Source organism: Phyllostomus discolor, chromosome 7 (assembly GCF_004126475.2).
Source record: "Phyllostomus discolor isolate MPI-MPIP mPhyDis1 chromosome 7, mPhyDis1.pri.v3, whole genome shotgun sequence".
NCBI classification, from domain to species: domain Eukaryota; kingdom Metazoa; phylum Chordata; class Mammalia; order Chiroptera; family Phyllostomidae; genus Phyllostomus; species Phyllostomus discolor.
Window position 1 is genome coordinate 79960471 of NC_040909.2, and position 9613 is coordinate 79970083.

Consider the following 9613-nt stretch of genomic DNA (forward strand, 5'->3'; position numbering starts at 1 on the left):
ATCTATGAAAAACAGGGTGACAAACAAGAGTGAAAAGAAGAGATCTATGAAATCTACGAAAAGAAGGGTAACAAGTAAAAATACAAAACCAAAAACACAATCACAAATCGGGCCAAACCAACACATACACACACACACACAATTTCCCAACATATGTCCAAATATTGGTGATATATCTACACAACTAAAATTGCGTATGTGAAAATAATCACAAGGGGAGGGGAACAGCACACACACACACACACAAATACTCAAATTTGGATATCACTTGTGTATAGAGCTTGTGTATCAGAAATATCCCTGATTGATTGCTTAATGAAAGAAAGCAAGTCACAAGCAACATGTGCAGCATGATTCTATTTCAGTAGGAATAAGCAAACCATTACATCTGTGATATGCTTGTATATGAATATATTCATATTAGTTCAAGCAAGGATACAAATTAGGAAGGTCAGGCACTGGGCTATTAGCATTTGTTACCACAAAAGGCAGCATTGGAGAAAAGGATCAGAAACATGGGATCGGGGTATAATTATCTTTTCCTTTGTATATCTTTGTACTACATTACTTCATTTGCCACAGTATGATTTTTTTTACTTTTTAAAATTAAAAAATACAATGTAAAAGAAAGTTTAAAATGGGAAAATATCCAATGGCAACAAACACACAGCCTAATTAGTATGTCTTTCTACACCTTTATTCATGTTCCCAGAAATAAGCACATGTGGGATTTGTTTCCTATAAAAACAGAATCATATTATATACTTTAACAATTTGATTTTTCCATTGAACAATACACATGTGCATTATATCAGAATAAGATGTAGCTCAAACACATACTTTAAATAGTCACAGAACATTTCATAGCTTTTCCATCAATTGATATGATACTAGGTTTATACCACTAAAGCCAGTGCTGAGCATATACTACATTTTATATCTGTGGGATAAATCTCAAAGTGGGTTTTCACAGGCACAAGTCATAGTACCTTAGGTTTAATAAATTTTGCCATATTAATTCCCAAACACTAGCAATCAGCATTCTACCAACACTGTATGTTACTGTTTTTATTTTTTAATTGTATGCAGTTTAATGTGTAAAAATTAGGTTGCAGGACCTGGCCTGCAACCTAAATGCATGCATGCATGTGCCCTGACTGAGAATAGAACCTGTTACTCTTTGCTTCACAGGCCTCTGCTCAAATCACTGAGTTATACGAGCCAGGGATTAGTTATCCTTTTATAAAATTGGTAAGAAATTGAGTAAAATACACTTTGGCATAGTTATAATTTTTTTCTAAGTCATTGTTATTTCACTTTATATGATTTTCAGGACTTCTGGCCAAGATGGAGGCATAGGTAGATACACTGTGCCTCCTTGCACAACCAAAAGAAGGATGGCAATATATTTAAAAACATAAAACAACCAGAACTGACACAAAATAGAACTGTATGGAAATCTGCACATTGATGTTTCTCACAGCAAGGCAATGGCTGAAGGACCAGTGTGGTCAAAGTCACAGCAGGTGGACTGGGTGAGGCAGCAGCTGGTGGAGTGGATGGTCCCACATTTGCATGTGATAGACTGCGAGGAACAACTGGGGAGCAAGACAGATCACACAACCCAGGGTTCCAGTGTGGAGAAATAAAGCCTCAAAACCTCTGCAAAAAAAAAAAAATCCTGTAGAGGTGGAGGTAGCAGAAGAGACTCCCAGCCTCACAGGAGACTTCTTTGGAGAGATTTACAGGGTCCTAGAACATACACAAACCCACCCACCTGGGAGCTAGCATCATAAGGGCCCAATTTGCTTATTGGTAGTAGATGAAGTGACTGAGAGATGGCTGAGAGCCCAGCAAGCAGCACTGTTCCCTCTTGGACCCCTCCCCCACATACAGTGCCACAATGTAGTGATGTGGGTTGCCCTGCCCTGGCAAATACCTAAGGCTTCACCCCTTACTATGTAACAGGTGCACCCAGACAAAAAAGTATGACCCAAATGAAAGAACAGATCAAAGCTCCAGAAAAAGTACAACTAAGTGATGAAGAGATAGGCAACCTATCAGATGCAGAGTTCAAAACACTGGTGATCAGGATGCTCACAGAATTGGTTGAGTATGGTCACAAAATAAAGGAAAAAGTGAAGGTTATGACAAGTGAAATAAAGGAAAATATAGAGGGGACCAACAATGATGGGAAGGAAACTGGGACTTAGATCAAGGGTTTAGAGCAGAAGGAAGAAATAAATATTCAACCAGAACAGAATGAAGAAACAAGAATTCCAAAAAATGAGTAGAGGCTTAGGGACTTCTGGGACAACTTTAAATACTCCAACATCCAAATCATAGGGCTGCCAGAAGGAGAAGAGGAAGAGCAAGGAATTGAAAATTTATTTGAAAACATAATGAAGGAGAACTTCCCCAATCTGGCAAAGGAAATAGACTTCCAGGAACTCCAGGAAGCTAAGAGAATCCCAAAGAATTTGGACCCAAGGAAGCACACACCAAGGCACCTCATAGTTACATTACTCAAGATCAAAGATAAGAAGAGAATCTTAAAAGCAGCAAGAGAAAAGGAGACAGTTACCTACAAAGGAGTTCCCATGAGGCTATCAGCTGATTTCTCAAAAGAAATCTTGCAGGCAAGAAGGGGATGGATAGGAATATTCAAAGTCATGAAAGGCAAAGACCTACATCCAAGATTACTCTATTCAGCAAAGGTATCATTTAGAATGGAAGAGCAAATAAAGTGCTTCTCAGACAAGGTCAAGTTAAAGGAGTTCATTATCACCAAACCCTTATTATATAAAATGTTAAAGGGACTTATCTAAGAAAAAGAAGATAAAAAAATATTAACAGTAAGATGACAACAAATTCACAACTATCAACAACTGAACCTGAAAACAAAAACAAAAACAAACGAAGAAAACAGAATATAAGGAATCGAATCACAGAAACGGAGATCACATGAAGGGTTATCAATGAGTGGAGGGTGGTGGGAAATGGGGGAAAAGTACAGGGAATAAGTAGCACAAATGGTAGGTACAAAATAGGCAGGAGGAAGTTAAGAATAGTATAGGAAATGTAGAAGCCAAAGAACTTACATGTATGACCCATGAACATGAACTAAAGTGAGAGGGATTGCAGGTGTGAGAGGGTGTACAGGGTGGGAGAGAATAAAGGGTGTATAATGAGACAACTGTAATAGCATAATCAATAAAAATACATTTTAAAGAAACTTTGTCATTTTCTGACTTGTGAGACATTTTTAATTTTGGAGGCCAGATTTGTTCTTTGATTATTTTGAGGATTCTGGCATCCATGACTTCTTGAGCTCTTCTTGCATGCAAAGTCTATGTAAAAATTTCCCTGGGTTTTATTGTAATATGTTTATTTTAAAAAACCATTGAAGTTATTCCTTCATTTACAATAAGAATAATTCAGCTTACTTTTGTGAATCTATGGTATTAAAGTTTATTGTGTTGAAGCTTTGCCTAGAAAGTCTAACATAATTTTGAATTAATGATAGCTAAAGGCAATTCTTTTCTTTTTCATAATCCCATGGAAATGGTTACAGTATTTCACCATTTCCAGTATTTGTTATTGATTTGGGATAAACTTTAACATGTTTAATTATTTTTTTCTTTTTTTTTAATTAAAAATGTTTTTCATTGATTCCAGAGAGAGGAGAAGGGGGGGAAAAAGAGAAGGGGAAAATCATTGATGTGAGAGCCAAAAATTGATTGATTCACTCTTACATGTGCTGAAACTGGGGACCAAACCTGCAACCTAGCCATTTGCCGTGACCAGGAATGGAACTCATCACCTTTTGGTTTGTAGGATGACACCCAACCAACTGAGCCACACAAGCCAGGGTATTTTAACTTTCTTTTCTTTTCTTTTTTAAAATATTTAATTTATTTTTAGAGACCATAAGGGAGGGAGAAAGAGAGAGAGAAACATCAATTTGTGGTTGCCTCTCATGTGGCCCCACTAGGGACCTGGCCTGCAACCCAGGCATGTACCCTGACTGAGAATCAAACCTGCGATGCTTTGGTTTGCAGCCCGAGTTCACTCCACTGAGCTATGCCAGTCAGGGCTTAACTTTATTTTCGAAGTAGAGTTTTTATTAGGAAATAGCTTGCATTTATCACATTCTCTCTCATTGCTATAATCACATATTTTACCCTCTTTAATGCTACAGTGAATTACATTGACAGATTTTCTATTGTTGAACCATATGAATTATTTAATTTTATTTTCTAAAGCTTTTATTTATTTATTTTTAGAGAGGGGAAGAGAGGGAGTGAGGGAGAGAAATGTTAATGTGTAGTTGCCTCTTGTGCACCCCCTACTGGGGACTTGGTCCGCAACCCAGGTATTTGCCCTAGACTGGGAATTGAACTGGCGACCCTTTGGTTTGCAGGCCAACACACAATCCATGAGCCACACCTGAATAATTTTAGTAGAAAACTTAGTTATGATTCATTTAATATGATTCTGGATTTGCTTTACTAATATTTAGAGTTTTGCATTAGTATTTATTAGCAAAATTGGCTTATTGTGTTGTTTGTTAAATTATCTTTGCTAAATTGTAGTATCAAAATTTCCCACCCGTGTAAAATGAATTAGAGAGATTACAATTTATTTTGAAATTTCCTGAAATGGTTTAAATAACAGGAATTATCTGATTTTTAAAGGCAGATAGAATTCACCTGTTAAGTCTAGGCTTGTTGCCTTTTTAATTAGTATAGATTCTATTGTTTGATCTTTTGTATAAATATTGGACTGCTGAGATTTTTTTGAGTATCATATTTGGGGGGGTAGTCATCATTTCCTCTGTATTGCCCTACACTCGATACCAGTAGCCACTGACCATATTTGAGTATGTACTTGTAAATTGATTAAAATTGAATACAATTTAAAAAGTTAGTTCTCCAAACCTATAAGACACATTTCAAATGCCTCACAGCCACACATGACTAGTAGCTATGACATGAGAGAGTGTTAAGAGAGAGCATGTTGGCCTTTGCAGAAGGTAGCATCAGCCAGCCCTATTCCAGCTATTTGAATATGTTGCCATAAAGTGGTATGTCAAATTGTCTTGTAATTCTTTTAATTGCTGCCTTGTCTGCAGTTATATTCCTTAATATTGTTTTCTTAAAATTTCTTATTTCCTTATTCAGATTGTTTATCTATTTCTTTAGTCTTCAAAGAGTTAAATTTTTGCTATTATTATTCTTTCAATATTTTATTAGTTTCTACTTTAAATATTTTTCTCTTTTATTAGGTTAAACAATTCATTTACTTTTAATGTTTTTCACATTTATTTTGGTAACATAGGATTGATTTTATCCCTTATGTTTCACTTTAACATTTTTATGTTACTTTTGTCCTCTTTTTATCTTACTCTTACTGTCTTAGGCTAGGTTCTCTTTCTTTCCTTTTATCCTTATTAATTGTAGAATTTGATTCCGATTTATTATTTTCTAATCTTTAACAACCAACATTAATTTTTCTAATATTTTAGGAGTGTTAAATATAACTACACTCTTTTGCCAAGATGTTTTACTTGCTTTCTCTTCTACATTCCACACACACAGATGAAACCTTTACAAAGCATTTGTTTTCTGCTTTTTTCCAAATCCTCGGTTAAAACAATATTTAGTCTCTAAAAAATATTTACTCTCATGCTATTATGGGACTCTCTTAAATTATATCTTTCTGTTTCAATAATTTTTTTAAAATAACATTTTATAAAACTCCAGTCATACCATTGTTAATTTAGACTTAATTTTATTGAAAGATGCTTTAAAAAGTGTGTCTTGTTTCTTTTGTAATTTTCTCTCTGAAAGTTTTGAGGTCTTTCTCTTTCTTCTTGCATTTCAGAAATGTTGCCGTGGTATGTGTAAGAGTGTGTGTGTTCACTAATGCTGCCTATGACATGATGAATACTTTTGATCTGAAGACTCTACAATTTAGGGTAGTTTCTCTATTTTTTTCTGATTTTTTGTCTAATAATTCCTTCCCCCTACAGTCCCCTGTTTTGGGGGGGGTGGTGTTCCCTATTACATGCTCATCAGATTTCCTGAACTGTTCTGCATACCTCATGTTCTCCCACTCATACATTCCAGCTCTGTGGAACTTAACTTTCTGTTGTGACATATCACTCTCTCAATCCTCAAGAATGCTAAGAAAGCTAATTAACATATACCCTTCTTTTTTAATTTTTAAAATTTAACTTTTTAGAAAACAGAAACGATATTCATTATTTCTAGGAAGTTTATTTGGAGTTCTCATTCTCTCTCTGTGAAGACCCTCCTACTTTCTGCCTGAAGACTTTACTCATCGCTTCTGGTAATTCTACTTCAGTGAAAGCTAACAGCTTTTGTTTTTCTAGCTTGAGTTCCTGCCTTAAGTAAAGGAGTAGCTTAAAGAATTTTTTTCTTCTTCTTTTGTTTATTGTCGATGTCTCTCCCCTTAGTGTAGTGGCTCAGGCTGGTGGCTTTTTTATTAGGTAGGAAAATGGGACTGTTTCTTTTCTGTGTCTGATTGCAAGCGACAAGCATGGTTGCCTTGCTACTGACCTCAGGGAGAGTCTGCCTGTATAGCTGGGGGCCAGACCAAGGGCTCTTCTACCCTCTAGCACATAACTCCTTATTCAGTTTCTGTTGTTGTGGTTGGTCCTACTCAAAACCCCACAGGCAGAAAGTGGTCAGAAACATGGTGGGGCAGGGGTGGGGGGGACGACTGAAGAATTCGGCCTGCATGTCACTAAGGAATTCTAGAGAGAACTGAGAGAGAAAAGAAGTCAATGAAAGAAATGCTTTAAGATGAGGATTTCATCTGGAAAACAAATAATTTGCAATGTTCAGTAAAAATATCTAACTATAAAAGTTGTTGATGGCTCCAAGTTGTATAGATTTCAAAATTTATGAAACATATAAAAGTAACATTTTACTCTGCATTAAGGCAATTCAACCTTTAATAAATAACAAGTTCATTTACTGGTGTGCAGAATAAGTCTGGAAAATTCTTAAAAAGAAGGGTTAGGAATTGACTTTTGAAGTGATTATGTAGAAACATTCATAATTTCAGTTTTGTGCTAGGCGTGGTCATGAGATCTACTTTGGATGCAGCACATTCATTCACTATTTGTAGTCCCTCAACACAACTTCATATTTTTAATCTAAAATATACACAATATTAACAGGATATCTGATGAATAAATGAGCCAACTCATGGCTTATATACAGGCTCTTGCCCAACAGTCTCTTTTTTTTTCTTAGCTACACCAAAAATCACAGTGTCTCACTGTCTGAAGTTTGGTTTTGTGAATGAAAACTTAGGGTGCTAATTCTTTGAATACCAGGAGTCCAGGTACAGTGCTGACCTGCACAACATGCACATAGGGGTGATTTAAATCCTTAAATTTCCAACCAGTTGTTACAGCTGAGTAGACTAATAGGTTAACTATGTCTCATTACATTTATTACTTTTGTATTCAATTAAAACACCTCAGTCTGGCACAGATTTTCATGTTGATGGTAGCAGGTAACAACCATGCACCTAAAAAACAGGTGTGTGAGTCTATGTGTAGGAATGAATGAGGTAAAATGGTTAGGCCCTTGTTGAACATCTTGTTGGAGATTTAGAAAACAATATACTTTAGCAATTATTGACCTTTACAGGTAAATATTTTGATCTTTTCACCGCCCCCCCAACACAATAAGAATGGTGTATTCATTGCTTACCTGCGTTGCTGCCCTTCAGTTGGGAGACATCTGTCTGATGGTCCTTGGCTTTTCCATTCCATGGGAAGTAGATGCTGCTATAAAAGCTACACCTATAGTCCCAGTCACATTATGTATTTTCTGCTCAGCAGGGCCATCAGGGAATATGCTTCCCAGCAGTTTCCTTCTAATGATATGCTCACTGAGAAGTTGCACCTAGCCTCTGACCTCTGCATTTACCAAGGGTCTGTTTTCTCTTCTTTTTATTGTGCCTTCAGAAAAAAAAAGGAAAAGGATTGCTTGCTTTGTGAGAATCAATATTTTAAAACATCAGTTCCATTAACAACTTCCCATTATTATGTGCACCAGCACAAGTCAATTTATTGCATCAAACCATTTAGAATCTAGGGGGTTTGTGTATCTATCTCCTCCTCACACACACATGCACTCTTATTCCAAAAAAAACAGATCTTTGTCTGTTGCCTGACAACTTAATTTTATTCTGAAAGAAACCCAAGAAATTGGATCAGGATATTTCTCAGTGGAGCTAAATTTAGGTCTCTAAATATTGCATGTTCACTGCTGGCATTTCTATAGGTTGCTGACACATCTACCCTGGAAACAGAGATGTGGTGTCATCCCTTTGTTAGTTTCTTATGTGTGATCATATCACTAATTTATTCCTTTACCTTGGAAATGTTTCAGTCCATGTACACCACAATTAAGCAGCAATAATGTGCTAAGGACCTTCTTTCAGCCCTTCTGATGAAATATGAGATATGATAAATATATCTTGGTAAATGAGTAAATGTTGTGTTATATGTTGATTCTAGTCAGTCCTGATTTGTACTGAAGTTAGCACCAACAGCTTCTTGTTTTGTAACTTCATTTATCTCTTCCTTTGATTCTGTCAGAACTTCATGACAATCAGTGAAAAGTGAAGTTCTTTTTGTATGTTAATTACTTTGTTTACACAGGACTAAAATACCAGTTTAACTGCTTGTTTCATCACAGTTAAATGATATAAATTTTAGCAAGCATTTAATTTGGAGGCAGTAGCTGTGAACAACAAAGTTAACTTTTCTGATTAAGATCAAACATTTAAAAAAATATGTAGCTCTGATTTGCTACAATGATTGAAAGAAAAATGATGGCTTTTTCTAGAAATTTACAAACGCATGACCATCTTCCTAGCAGTAGAGGCAGCTTAGGGTGCCTGCTATTGCATTTGGAACCTGGATTTCACTCCTGCTCTGTCATATGGCTTTCTGACTGCTGATTCTGAAAGAAACTATTATTTTCACTTTTATGATCAATTTAAAGAAAATCAACTTCATCAGATCCCTCTTATTTTTGGAAATATTGACTTAAGGCCATCTCCTATGACTAATAATTTGAAAGGATTTATATCTAGAAAGCAGCACTGGTTATGAAATATATTTTAGAGTGAACATGCTCCAATGAGCAGAGCCCTCTGGAAGCAATGTCTCAATCCCACTCTGAGCTACCTGCACATGCTAGCTTGGGGAACATCTCTACTTCTCCTGGCTGGAGAGGCTGTACCTGAGCTGAACTTTCCACAGGATTGAAGAAAGGATTATAATTCCATGGACTCCAAGTTCTTTAATGCTGGACAGAGGTTTTTTTCTAAGCCATCTCCTCAGGCAATGAATCCAAGATTGATTGGAGCTCAATTCTCTGTTCATCTTCCATTTACCAGGTAAAAAGGAAGAACAGCAAAGAGTCTGCCACTCCTCTACTCAAGGACATATGATGTGCCCATCAGTGCCTAGGTCCAACTCCCCTCTTTGTGGGTTGTTGAAAGGAATGGGTGGCTGAGGCCTTCATTTGTGGGCTGTGGCTTATAAACCTCCCTAATAAGG

At 36.3% G+C, this 9613-nt stretch overlaps 1 long non-coding RNA gene across 1 annotated transcript; it reads left to right on the plus strand.

The window, feature by feature from the left end:
- The first annotated feature begins 7444 nt into the window (after positions 1-7444).
- LOC118501867 lies at positions 7445-9391 on the plus strand. Its single transcript, XR_004904529.1, has 3 exons — positions 7445-7577; positions 8328-8375; positions 8928-9391. It is a non-coding gene; the product is annotated as an uncharacterized LOC118501867 (long non-coding RNA).
- Positions 9392-9613: the final 222 nt, after the last annotated feature.